Source organism: Chlamydotis macqueenii, chromosome Z (genome assembly GCF_036417535.1).
Source record: "Chlamydotis macqueenii isolate bChlMac1 chromosome Z, bChlMac1.mat, whole genome shotgun sequence".
NCBI lineage: Eukaryota > Metazoa > Chordata > Aves > Otidiformes > Otididae > Chlamydotis > Chlamydotis macqueenii.
This window is the reverse complement of record NC_141593.1, coordinates 78750395-78764551: the sequence shown is the minus strand read 5'-3', so window position 1 is coordinate 78764551 and position 14157 is coordinate 78750395. Positions and strand designations below refer to the sequence as shown.

Sequence of the window (14157 nt, the reverse complement as noted above, 5' to 3'; positions counted from 1 at the left end):
TGAAGTTGTTTCACCGAAGTGACTAAACATAGACTTTAAAAAATGGCAACTAAGGTCAGTTATCCAGAAGCCTGATCTCGAGTCACATGAACTTTGTGACTTATTATTTGATCTTGAAGATTCCTAGGGGCCTGATCTGTCCTTAAGAAGTATTAACCCAATCTTGGCCAAAATGGAGAGTTCTCTCCCAGTTTAAGCCCCAAAAGAACTCTCTGTCCTCCATGAACGAAGTATCTCTGGCAAGCAATTCCTAATGCAATGCACAAATACAGGATCAAGCTTTTCACAAGAAAAAAAATCAGAAAATACTGCTGGTGATTGTGTGCTATCAAAGGGACAGAGGCTTCAGTTTAATTCCTTTCTTACAGGATTCTTTCTGCTTTTTATTGAGAGCCTATTAAACGTAAAATGCAGACACCAGCTCCAGAGCAGAAATTGAATTTCAACAGACTCTTCACTGAAAGAAAAATGCTGTAACAAGCCACAGAGCTCTGTACCCTGTTGAGTTCTGTTTCCCTCACCCAACAAATGTTGCGTTTGTTAATGCACAAAACCAAAATATTACGGGGAAGTGCAGAGGTTTAACCTATCTAGAACTGCATAGAACATGGGAAGTTCAGTAAATCCTATATCCCTATCCTACGGATATAGGAGACAACAGATTTGACCTCATTCAGGTAAAAAAAGAAACAGAACTTGTGTTTCCAGTTTTTTAGCAGGTTTCTAACCACTAATTGTTGTACAGAAAATCTGCCACAGCAGCCTTTTCTTAAAAGGGAAGAGTGACTCTTCCTCAGCTCTTTGGAGATCAGCTGCCGGAGGGGACGGTATGCGTGGGGCAATGCCTGGTAGGGCATGGTGGATGGTGTTTCTGCAGCCCTGGGCAGGCGGTGTAACTTCTGATGAGGGGTAGGATTTCCAAAACCCCGTTGGCTTGGTCTGGGGCACTCACAACCTGTTTACGTGCTGCTAGGTTTGGATCCCGTTCTGTAGCACCAAACCCTTCCAGTGCCCTGCACAGGAAGCCTCAGATCCTAATTCCTCAGTGGGAATTCCACTCTAGAGGTCAGGTGCCTAAATAGTAAGTATTGCCGAATCGAGCTTTCTGTGTCCCTAAATCCTCTTTTGGACCTGTTCCATAGCCCCTTCCTGTCACAAGGCCCTTCTTCGCAGCAAGGGAATTGCAGCAGGGTGTGGACCGCTCTTTATGGTTTCAGTGTAAGCTCAAAGCAATGTGGCTAAGAGGGAACACTCCTTGTTGACCATGTTCCTACCCTATCACTTTAAAAAATGCTTCTGTTGCAAAGGATGCTTAGAAAGGTGTGCTTTTGTGTCTCTGTCCTGGAGATGTCTTCATTTGTAGCTTTCAGATGCTCACAGGTATAGAAGGTTCTGCCTAATTAGCTTCTTTAGCAGAACCCTTGAGCTGTTAGGACCCCCATAGATAACTTTATTTTGACAATTCTGACTTGACTTGCATCAATAGTAAGGAGTTTGTTTGGTAGGACTAAACTCACCTGACACTAATGCCTATGAGGGCTTCACAGCTGTAGCCTGTAAGATGCTCCTGGGCTTGGACATGAGGTGAAACACTGGATCCCCAGGGGTTATAAAAATCTCTCGTGTCTCTCCCACAGACTACATTTTTCATTCCTGTCCCATTAAGGAGTCTGAGAAATCCTCCTACTCCTTCTGTACAGTCTTTTTCATGGGAGAAATGTTCTTAATTCCACCTCCTCCTTCACAGAGAGTGATGGAGCAAAAGAGCTGACTAAACATTCTGCCATTAAGTCTGCTTCCTACTGATCTCCATGACCAATTCAGCGGCAGGAATAAAAGAAGTTCTCATCCATTCCTGCTACCGCTATTTTATTCTGGAGTCTTGTGATCTGCCATAACCCTGGCAGAAACAGGAATCCTGCCAATCTTCAGAATCAATGCAAGTAAGCTTTGCTGCAGTTTATTTGAAAGTTTCACGTTGTTGAGAAGCTCCAGGCAAACCTCAGGACTGCAAACCTCTCTGCAAATACTAGGAACAAAATTGTGCACTTCTGAACTGGAGAAATTCTTATATGCCCATTGGCCTCTTTGTGGAAAGGATCTTGTAGCATTACTGATTTTCGCTGAAATTTGGGTTATTTCGGACATTTCTGGTCCCTTTTGCTACTGTAAGTACTGTGTGAAAGCCTGGGCCTGTTGAAATCAGTCGAGATCTCTTTTCCAGATCTTTTATTTTAATATACGAATAGTAAGAGGCAAAGCCACAAGGTAATCTCGTCTTCAGCCTTACCACAGTCTCTGGTTTCTTTGTCACAGTCAGCTTCTGATTGATTTTAAAATTGAATTTTCATACTCAAACATAAAATAAATGTTAAAGAACCTGAAGTATTCCCATATCATTCCATGTAATACTCTTTACATTTCCTCTTGATTGTCTTATTTCGTTGTAAATGCTCTGCAGAGCTTAGGAAGGAGCTCTTGCTACTGTGGCAGCAGGCTGATGGCTGCAGATGGCTTAGAAGATACCCAAGATAATGGAGTAAGTAAATAAGCTCGATTTTCTTGCCAGAAGAATGTCGATAGGAAATACTGTTGTTCCATCTCTCAGGTATTGTTCCATCTCTGTTTCTCAGGTTCAGTGTGTAGTTGGTCCAAGTAGCTTCAGCACGGCTAGATTTTGGGACTGAGAGTGCACCTGTGGATTTCAGTTCCTCATTAGGTAGGGATCCAGTATGGTTTTTCCTTGTACGCAAGCTGAGCTCATTAGAAGAATAGTCAGAATGTTACTGACTTCTGAACGTTTTTCTCAGATGGCCAGATTTTTCTCTTTCTCAGGAACACAGTTCCAAAACTACCTGTGTCCGTGTTGCAAAACATTGTGAAGTGATAAATCACAAAGGAGGTCAGTCCTGTAAAACAAGTACAACCCTTTGGGCTGCTCTGGGTTTTGGATTCCCAGTTAGAAAAGCTCCCTTTCTGGTATATAACGTGGCTCTGTGAGACTGTCTGAGAAAACAGCTGCGGTATCTGGAGATGTGAGCACCCCCAAGCTATTTATTGCCGTTCCTCCGTTGGAGGTTACCACCTTCGCAGCAGAGTCAGAGGAAGGGAATGCATGCCCACCCCTCAGCCCCTCCACCTCTGCGGCTTTGGTGTGGGGTGAGTAATCTGTGATGGCAGGGCAGAGCAGACAGCCCTGCGTGATGGTTTATACTGCAGTGGCCAGAGCCACCAAAGCTGGTCAGAGCCCATAAAGTCTTCACCAAGTGAGACAGTCACACACATGGTCACAGCATCCTTCATGCCCACTTCTACCAGGTCGTGGAAGAAGTTAAATCAGCTGAAACCTGGCTCCATTTGTCCAGCTCTCATGCAGAAGGAGAGTTTCTACCCAAGTAGAAACTTCTTTTGTAGCCCACAGAATTTTCTGTATGGGAGTACCATATGATTAAAGGTTTGAAGATCTCAGACAGTAAGGCTTTGGCAGGCCAGTATATCAATTCTTCTTTACAAAACTATAATTTTGTTCAAAAAAAAAAAAGAAATCCAGTTTTACAATGAAAAACCCTAACATTTAAAGTTTGGTTTAGCTGCTTCTGGAAGAAGCTGAAATTTTCAAAAAGGACTCTTAGTTTCTGAATCAAGATTTTTTTTTTTTCCCTTTTCTTTTCTTTTCTATTCTACCTTCTCAGCCATGATTTTTCTAGTATCTCTGTAAACTCTGTGCTCAGTTCTGGTCAAAATTTCTGACTAGACCTTGAGTCTGCCTCTGCCAGTTCTGCTTTCTCAAGCAGTGATAAGAACTCGAGGTTGCTCTGTTTCTCAAGTTTTCTTCCTTCCCAAACAGAGCGCTGGAACTGACCATTATGTTGTTAGTTTAGCTTAGCCTCTACTCAACAAGGCTGCAGAGCCAGCTTTTGCAGATGCATGTGTGGGTCTGTCTATATTAAATTTAGACTCCTTACTGAGTACATTACAGTTTGCTTGGGTTTTCCCTTCTTATAGCACCCTGATTGCAATGGTAGTTGCTATCATCCAACTTTCTATAGAGGGAGAACTATAGAAAAGTGAATTAACAAAGCACATCCTGAAAGTTGTAACAGGAATGGGAGTTAAACTGCAGCTTCTTGGGGTGTGCAGTAGCAGCTTAACCCTTGGATAATCTTATATATGTTAATCTTTTGCCTCCATGATGGCACAATTTGCAGTAATGGAAACTGAGAATTCCCTGGAAAGCTTCCTAAATTCTCAAGCATCTTTTCAAAATCTGACCACTTTTTGCTAATTCTGTCATTTCTGGTTCTTTCCTTCGGTGAGAAGTGCTCACTCCTCTCAAGGGAGGAGTGGAGTGCTAGGAGCAGAATGACGTTTGAAGAAGTTACGCTTCAGAAAAACAGAGTTGCCTGAATTGACGGGCTTTCTAGGATAATCATGCTGTTCTGGAGTTTCATCCAGCTCCTCCGTACAACTCGTGACTGCACTTTTTTTTTTTTTTTTTTTTTTTTTTTGGCTAGTGTTTAATCGCATTCTCGGCAAGTTTCAGCTTGCAAAGTTTCTGCTGGATCTTGCCACTCTTCTAGGATTCTCCATGGGAAAACAAAACCCAGTTCTCTGTTTCTAGCAGATGACACTTTGGTAAGCAGACAAATGCATGTCATAGTCTAGAGATTTTAGCAGCTGTTTAAAGATAGAATACAATTTGCACAAATGTTTCTGGTAAATAACAGAACTTATATAAATTGTTGGTCTCACAGAAAAAAAAAAAACAAAGCCATCTTAAACCAAGTATGAAAGTCTGCATCGTTTGAGTCATCTGTTTTCACAGTTAAAATCATGGGCCAATTTTTCTGCTCAAATAGTGCTTGCTCACCCTAAACGTAGTGGATGGACTTCTTTCTCTTTCTCCTTGGTGAAAACTTGGCTCTATCAGCAGAACAGTGAGTTGATGGTTATTGCTTTGTTGCTATTTAAGGCCTCTGTCCTGCAAAGAAACAGGAGGCTAGAGTTTCAGAGGTCTAACCTCTATTATAATTCACCATTTTTAAAAAATATATTGATTTGGGCATTTTTACTGATGGATAAAACAATTATGGTACTGTAAAAATAAAAGGAAATGTTCTTTTTCCTTTAAAAATAACTGCTATTCAGCAACATTTGGTCATTGTCATATTGGAACCATTTTTTTTAATACCTTGTAATTTGATCTGCTGTAAAATAAATGTTTAAATTCGGGGGCGGGGGGGGGGGGGGGGCTGTTCAGAGCATTGATACATTCAAGATTTTTATGGGAGACCTCCAAAGAAAATCCAGGTGCTGAAGGAAGTGGTGTTCGTGTCTCAGTGGGTGGCATTTTCACTGCTGAGTCAGTGCTGCACCAGTTCAGCGCTGCTGGAGGTGCTCCGTTGCCGACGAAACGGAAAAGCAAAATGTTGTGGTCATCAAAGACTCCCAGGCCCCGTAGTTAAGGGCGAAGTTGGTTGCCCCATGGTGTAGGAAAAATTCCGTCCCAAGTAACTTACCTCCTATGTCATGGTTTTATTTGTCTGAGGTACCTATCACTTCTGCTCTGAAAACGTCGTTGGCTAGTGCAGCTACACAAGCTGACAGTGTATTCACCACAGGATGGCTGCATTTCAGTTAAGCGTGAAGCAGTCCTTAAATACGTAATTTCAGCATCTCTTTAGGAGCTTTTAGAACATAGATAATGCTCAAAAATACAAGCAAAGTATAATTCCTATCAGCCATTCTTTCTGTAAGAAGTTTTTGTGGCAAAAGATTCTCTGAAATATACGTGTTGCTCTCTGTATCACATTTCTCAAGTATTTTGAACATGCCATTTAGTACTAAAGGTTCCCATTTATACCGTGGAAAAACGCCAGCTGCCTTCGAAATAGTTAATTGTTTCTGCAGTCATTTATATTAAGACCTGCATATTTCAAATACTGTATGTTTGAAGAGATAGTAACACTGATGTAGCGGGCTTGGTAACGCCACTGTACATCTAGAATAACCCAACCGGTGTCTTTACAGCTGTTCCAAATCCAGCCACAGATTTACACTAGTGTAAATGAGATCTGACTTCAGCCCTGTATTTGTGTATACGTCTGACTAAATTAGACACAAATGAAAATGTTGGGGGCAGTGCTCCATCTGGAAGGGCTGGAGTCAGTGGAGAAGGATTATAGATAGACAAGCATAAAAAGAAGCAGGGAAATAACAACCTGTTGATGATTACAGTGTTTATTTTTAAGTGGCCTCATATTCCCTAAAGAAGCTGAGATGATTCTGCTGAACTACTGTAAAGTTTGTTTTTCCATTCGTATGCTTTCTGTGTCTGGCAGTACAAATCAGACACTGTGTCTCACCAGTGTCGTCTTCTATTTTAAATATGCTCGATAAAGAAAGAGAAAACCTGGCCTTTTAATACTTCATAGACTTTAACTGGTTTGAAAAATCAGTAACAGGTATAATGGACCAGTATCAATCCACAGATACTGAGCATTGAGAAATGATGGAAGTCTATTTTCTGTAAATCCACCTTCGAAGACAGAGGGTGGAAAACGAGGTATTTGTCATCAGGCTGCGGTGCTAACCTTCATTCTGAAGGAGGAGGCACATGTTTTGGGCAGGGTAGCACGCATAAAGAGTGATGCTGAGAGCAAGCTGAAGTTTTCTGCCCTTATCTGCATCTTCTGTATTTCCCTTACCTGAAAACAATGCTTGTGCCAGGCCTTTGGACCCTTGGTAAGAGGTTATCATCACCGAGATGCTCAAGAAGGAGTGATCACTATTCCCTCCCTAAAACACAAATATCCTGAGAATATCTCCAGTCCAAGTAAATAATCTGCTGGTTTTGTGCGTGAAGCACTGACAGCCAGTCTCTCGAACGCTGTCAGGTTTTTCTAACACAACAGAGCAGAATTTAACTGTCTTTTCTAAGTGCAGGTTTGAAAAACAGCTGCACAGAAGTTTCATTTTAACACACTCTTTTGCTATAAAGGGTGCGTTTGAAAGTAAATTTCTGCTAATGTTTAAAAGGAATTTTGTTTCTCCAAGGCAGACTTTTTGGGTTTTTTTTTAAATCTTACATATCTGTCGAGGTGATTTTGTCAGAAGCTGTAATCACAATTAGGTCAGCATTGCATTTATGTCACTAATCTTATCACCTCCAATTAATCTCTCACATGAATTCATTATTTCAGAAACGCCAATTTTGTCTGGAAAAGTACCTCTCTTTTTTTACCTTCACTAATCCAACACACCGGCAATATTAAGCTGGTATTGTACAGCATCACAGCAAATGGAGGCTGGTCATGCTTATCAGTGAAGACTTGTGAAAAATCCTTCTGGATTTGAACAAAAAGGTGCTCAGAAGTGATTTCATAGAGGGTGTGTATGCGTATATATAAATAGATGTATAGATCTATATATGCATGAATTTATGTATATATATATCTGTAAAGTGCAAATGCTGCGTTCCTGTCGGCTGTGACCAGAGAAGAGCCGAGAAGTACAGCAGCAGCATGAGTGAAGAAAGGAAAAAAAAAAAAAAACAACCCCCAAAAAAACCCTAACCCCAAGCTGTCGTCCGCCGGGAGCAGGGCGTCCCCAATCAGCGCCGTGGTCCTGGGGACAGCCATCTATGGCCATGGGGCAGCAGGTGCCGGCGCTGACAGGTGCGGATGGCAGGGATGCATGGCATTGCTGCTGCCGGGCTGGGGACCCGCTCCCCTCCGGGATGCAGTCCCATCGCCCCAGCCAACGTCGCCAGTCACTTGATGCTCTGCTCCCCCCTCCCCATGGATTCCCGGGCGGCTGGGCTCGGCGGGTGCTGCCACCCGTCTCCTCTGTCAAGGCCAGGGAAACGCGATCCTCTCCGTTAAGGGTTGGCGTAGGAATCCTACGTCAGCTGCCCAGGGGGATTTGTGGGGTTTTCAGACCTTTTGCGCCACGATAACAGATGGGAAAATCCTGAAGGATGAGGAAATAGCCTTACTTAGAAGCTCGGGAATTATTCAGATCTGAATTTTTTTTTAAAAAAAAAAAGCAGTTTACAAGTGCAGCCATTGACAGAAGTCCTTTGCATGTCCCATGAAATGACTGTGAACACAGGAGGGTGTAAGCTTAGTTGCATACATTGGCAGAAATTTTAATACAAAGCTTTAATGTTGGAGTCTTCGTGCGATTTGCTTTGGTTTCTTCTGAGAAAATCCAGAGAGATACATGGTTTAGATTAGCTGCTATGAGATCTCTGAATCTGAGATATCCTTCTTCTGTTTATCCTTATAAAGCCAAAGTTGCCCTGTGTGATTTAAGTCAACGCTAAATAGAAAAGCCCTGGCAAGTGGTTAAGATTGAATGTTAAAGAAGGGGATTGTGCTTGGTTTCTTTTAGAGAGCAAACCTCTGCCGTCTCCCGGTCTCCAGTCCTCTCTCCGGAGGGATGACATGACCCGGGATGGCACAGCGGCCAGATGGCAAGGTGTCCTTTCTCACACGGGCACAGAGGATGTGCTGCGAGGAGGCAGCGGGAGAGGCGGTGAGACTGGCTGGTCCGATACGGGCTGCAAGATCAGAGCGAACCGGCTGCATCCCCAGACGGCCGTGCATCACCCCAACTCGGGGCTACGCTGCCTTACAACAGCTACATCGCACAGCTATGGGGAGGAAAGAAACAAAAACCTCACTGTCCCACTGCCTCTTCAGAAAAAAAAAAAACAAACCATGGATTTATTTGGTTTTATATAGGTATTACAAAATATTGTAGACACGCCTTGGCACACATCAAGAGCGTGAGTGGAAGAGGAGACTGACCTCTGTAAGCAGATAGAAACCGGGTGTCCCGACAAGCCTGCAGCACGCACATCTCGACATTCACAATGCACTGGTCCATCATTTGTAAGCAAGGAGAAGCAGATGTTACTGGCAAAGGGTGCCGGCATTGTTTGATTTCACAAGAGGTGTGATTAGAGAAGGTACTTGAAGGGAGGAGAGAATAATCACTTGGCATGCAAAAACGAGAGGCAAATGCAAGCGGAGGGTTTGGCGTATTGTGGTGAAAAGCACACTTATGTGTATTCGTTTGAAGAAGGCAGACGTATGGGACCAGACAATGGAAATTTTTTTTTTTCTTTGAAACTTCGGTGAAAATAAAATAGTGACAAAAAGGTTAACATGTGGTTATAGAAGTTCAGCTATTATATAAGCCCTGTAGCTTGTTTCAAAAAGAGTGTAAACCACAAAAGCATTTTATGATTTATACAAAAGAAGTAAGAAATGTTCCATTTTTCTCTGTTACTGGTACACATTTTTTTTTGTCTGGAGCTTGTAAGATAACAGTAAGTGTAATAATGTTTTATCTGATTCTTCTAAACATGCAATTAAAGTACATTAGTACCAGCATACTAGTTTATGTTCATTATTAAATGTAAAAATCTAAGAACTGTACATTAATGGAACATAAAATTTGAGATTTTAGTTACACAGAAGTCAGGGAATTCAGATGGACGGTTCCCATAGCAACCTATCTCTTCCTCTTTGTGTTTTTCATCTCACTAGAATCTTTCATTACTTGATTGCACCATACATTGTATCGTGCAATTTCATCATAAAATTTCATCATTATATACGTGTGCAAGAGAAGAGCGAAGGCTATCTTCACTCAACACTTTCTAACTTTAGTGTTTCTGTTGCACAGAGAGCAAAGTGATGCTTAAATGAATGGGGCCCATGATTTAAATATTTTCAGCTTTTTTTGGGGGGGGCCTCCATAAATTTGGCTGGGTTCCTTGGAATGGCTATAAATAATGAAGCAGTTGAACACAATAGCATATCATTCCTTTGTAATTGTCTATTGTCTGCCTTGCCACACAGATATGTGGCTCCAGTGAGCAAAAAAAGAGGCCAAACCATTTTTTCATTTGCGGCTAAAAGATTTAGCCCATCCAGATACAGGAAAGAAAGTGATAGTGGAAAATGGAGGGCACTTGTGGGTTTTGTCTTCTGACAGTGGAATATAATTTACCAAATTACAACTCTGTGGGTTGTCATGGTCGCTAGCAGGGTTATCAGTTAGAGATCATTATGGTGGCTTCTAGACAACATAACAGATGGGAAAATGTGTAGAAGTAGACTTTTAATTCTGAATTTTTTCCATACTGTAAATTTTGATTACAGATGAAGAGCCAGTGAGATCGCACTTTTCGTTACACAAATGAAGACGGTGATTAACCTTGCAATAGTTAGGTCTTTGTTGCAGAGGATAGCGAAATGGAACAGACAAAGTGGGCTGGTCTGAACCTTTTGGGGAACTTACCAACCAACCTGGCCTTTTTGTTTCAGGAGCTATACTGTGAGCATTTCCAAGCCCAAAGATCTGTGGCTTCTCCGTTCTTAGTGGGGAGCAGCTCCACAGCAGATGAACCTGCTAAGAAGAAAGGAGATACCTCTCTACAAACATAAGCAAACTAAAGGATAGGATTAAAAAATATATATATATTTCTAACCTTCTCCACTCTTCCTGTTAAAGCAATACTAAAAGAAGATAATAATACTGCAGAAACAGATACAAGATTATGAAAATTGAAGGCTTCTCCTCTTCAGAAGCCTTCAAATTGCGATAATTTTCATTGCCTTGATAAAATCTGACCTGGCTGGTAGTGCCATATTTTCTTTTGTCTGGATGCTTTTGTAGTGATGATAAATTTTGCATGAAATGAAAGTAAATAGTTGTTTATACTTCATTTAACAGCAGCCAGTATGTCACTAAGTCAGCACTTCTCCTCTGAGATTTATAGAGCAGGATTTAGGCTAAATTGCAGGCATATGAGATTTCAGCCAGAGGTTGTTTCCCTTTAACCATTTTGTTTTTCAAATGCCTTGGCTGATTTTAGGTTATTGGTGTCCAATATAATTACTTGCTTAATTGCTTGGAAAAAGTAGGGCTTCCGTAGTTCAAAAATGGCTTATTTTCTTTAAAAATAACTGAAATCTGGCTTGGAGTTCTCTAGAATGCAATGCAGTATACAATTGTGTAATTTTATCCTCTTAAAAATTCCCTGAATAGTCATTAAATCTTTGGAAACTAGCTAATCTCTAGGAGGATGCGATAGGTCTGGCCATTTTCCAAGGTTTGCAAGAGGCTGTGACAGATTAACGTGGTAAGAAAAATGGATTCTAAATCACTGCAAGACTGGGTCAGAGACTCTCGCCTGCTGAAAACCAGTGGTGTTCCTAAGGACTCCATTCTTCTCCAATGTCCAGAATAAGCCTCTGCTTTCCAGAGGTGACACGGAGCAGAGGAGAAGAGGGGAAGAACGGACATGGAGTCCAGAAGACGTTGTGAATAAAGATGGATCAGTTAGATATCGGTCAGTGCCACTTTAAGTTGTGCTGTTCCAACAGGTACTGGATGTGTCAAAGCACCACAATGAAGGACCCTTGTGAGAGGTACAACGTGGTAGCTAATGACGTGGAGGAGAGTAGAATAACAAGCAACGCAAAAAGAACAGGGAAAACTGTTCCAGAACAGAACAGAACAGCTTGAACTCTGAGAAGCCAAAGATAATGCTAAGATGTTCAGGATCATTATATTTGTCCTGAATACCAGGCAGAGGATAAGTGTGCCACTTTCAGCCTGCTCGCCTCTCCAGAGAAGAGTGTCAGTGTGTGCGATCACGTGCCCGTGCCGTCTATCAGTCTGCTCTGCTGACTTTTCCCTTACAACTTCTTCATTTTTTATTCACTGCCAACCAAATCTGGTGCAAAGGCAGGGGTCTCACAGACAATGAAATTCCAGCAAGTTTCATGAAAATTATATGTTCTTGTGCTGAAAAAGAACCAGAAATTATTCCCAGAAAGACTCCCAGCTGAAGGCAGCATTGCAACATCAGTCCTTGTACACAGAAGTGAGAAAGAATCGGTGGAAGGATGGGTAGGGAGGAAGGGAAGCCCCGAGAGACCCAGCCACAGGGAAACTCCTCTGGATACTGCACTTTACCCCAAAATGCCATTCGTAGGGAACCAGGCATTAGCTCCAGCACTCACAAAGCTAGGAGCTGTGCCTCTGACTGCAGCACACTTGTGGAAATTTCTGTTGCCTGACCTTACCCCAACTCACTGAAGCATGTTCTTTCGTTAGGTTGTTTGGGTTTGGTTTTTTTTTTTTTGCTGGAGGGTGGGCAGGGAAGAAGTGCACTGCATCAGTGAGCTTGACTAGCCATGTCAGCCGAGGTGCTAGCCAAACGCACTGGATTGATGGGTTTTGCAAGGAAAAGGTTTGCCTCTACTCTTTAGAGCTCAAGTTAATTTTGAGTAGAATACCAACATGATTTTACTGAATTTGGTCTTTGGTTTTTCTGGTGAAAATAGAGATAATTTCTTCTCTACCTGGTGTGGCAGCAACCTGCTTTCTAAGGTTATGAAAATAAAAATTAATACATATGAAAATAAAAACATTAGTATGTTGGGATGAAATCCTGTCTCTTTTTGGAGACTGCTGCAAGACATTCATTGGGTTACATTGCCTTTCCTCCTCTGAACATCAAAAGATGGCAGTGCATTCCTGAACCACAGAAGTGGCTGCTTCATGTGAGTGCTAAGGAGACAGTCACAGAGCTTTAGGGCACTGGGAGTGTGCTGAGGACAAGGTGCATCTTCCTTCACCCAGGCACGGTCTTGTGAATGCAGCAGACAAGGATCTGGGAAGGATGGGAGAGGAAAAGATTCAAAAAGGCTGCAAAACATTTCCCCTCTGGTCTTTTCATATTACTTTTCATCTGGGTTGTCTGGTAGGATAACGATTGTGCAGCTCCCTTCTATCACCTATGCCCATTCAGCTGCAGCTGTCTTGGCCTCTGGGAAAAAAAAAGGTCATTGCCATTTGTAAATAGAGGAGCTGGACTGTCATCCCAAAGCTTGGCATTGAGGATGCCATCCAGTCCCATTCACATCAGCGCCGTTCCTCAGAGACTCCATGTGAATCAGCAGGACTCCATCAGGGACTCAGACGAGCTCAGGAAAAGGTCCCAAGGGTCCTGATCTGTCCATGTCTGGACAGCTTGATCCAATGGATCTTGGAAACGGAATATTTTAACTATTCAAAGGGCAACTGTTTTGTACTTTTGTGAAGAGAAGAACGTTCGTTGAGATCAGTTATTCATTTGTAAAAGAGAAATTTTGCTTCTAGTATATCATATTGTATCTATTAAATCTATCAAGCAACAGCTGATTGCAAAACCTTCTTTATAATTGGCTTGTTTCAAGCTAGGAGAAATAGAAATCATACATTACTATCTCTCTTCTGCTATTTAACATTTTAAAGATAAAAGAGAGAGAAGAGGGAGTGAAGAAGAAATGTAGGGAATCATTCAGGTGGTTTGAGCTTCTTAAGGTTTGATTCCAATCGATTAATAATTTTGTCTGTGTGTCAGTAGCAGCTCGTGGGGTTAGATGTGAAGTCTTTATAGATAAGAATTTTGAAAATAAAGATCTACACTGAGCCAGCCTTCCACAGCTGCCTAAATCTCTTTCAGAGGTGCACAACATGAGTTTGGAAGGCTCAGCTCTATCAGGGTGGATCACCATCACTTTGCTGACTTGGTGAAAATGTGAGGTTTAGGGGTTGGGTATCCACAGGGAGAACAACTGTATAGCTTCTTGAGTCTAAGGTAAAATGCAGAAAATGAGGTCTAATTTTTGATCAATATATAGAATGGTACAGAAAATGGTAGGACATTATAATTCTTGAGGGCTTTAACGATGGTGAACTGACCATGGCCGTAAAGAAAATAATGAGGAAATGTACTTTTCCAGAAGAAGCAAAAAGGTCAGATGAGAGGCAGCCATTCTGAGCAGGCAAAAAGAAATCAGAGCATCCCACACTAGCACACAGCACAAGCAGAGCCGGTTACTAACACAAGAGTGCTATATGATCTACACGTTGTAACTGATATTGTTTAGCCAGGTTTCAACTCAGAAGTACAAGCTGTCTAATAAAGTTTGTAGACACCCAAAGGACTCTTTGAAGAGTTTTTGACTGAGACATTCCTGAAGCTAAATTTGAGAAACCTTACAAATACTGACTTTGTGTACTATTGCTTGTACTTGGACAGTCCGCAAAGGCTTGCTTCTCTCATTCTTTTACCTTAACAAAGCCCAT

The 14157-nt window shown here is 41.9% G+C and overlaps 1 protein-coding gene across 10 annotated transcripts in view; it reads left to right on the top strand.

The window, feature by feature from the left end:
• Window positions 1–14157, top strand: part of MEF2C (myocyte enhancer factor 2C) — a 138436-nt gene that overhangs the window by 86463 nt on the left and 37816 nt on the right. The gene's annotated exons all lie outside the window — the stretch shown is intronic.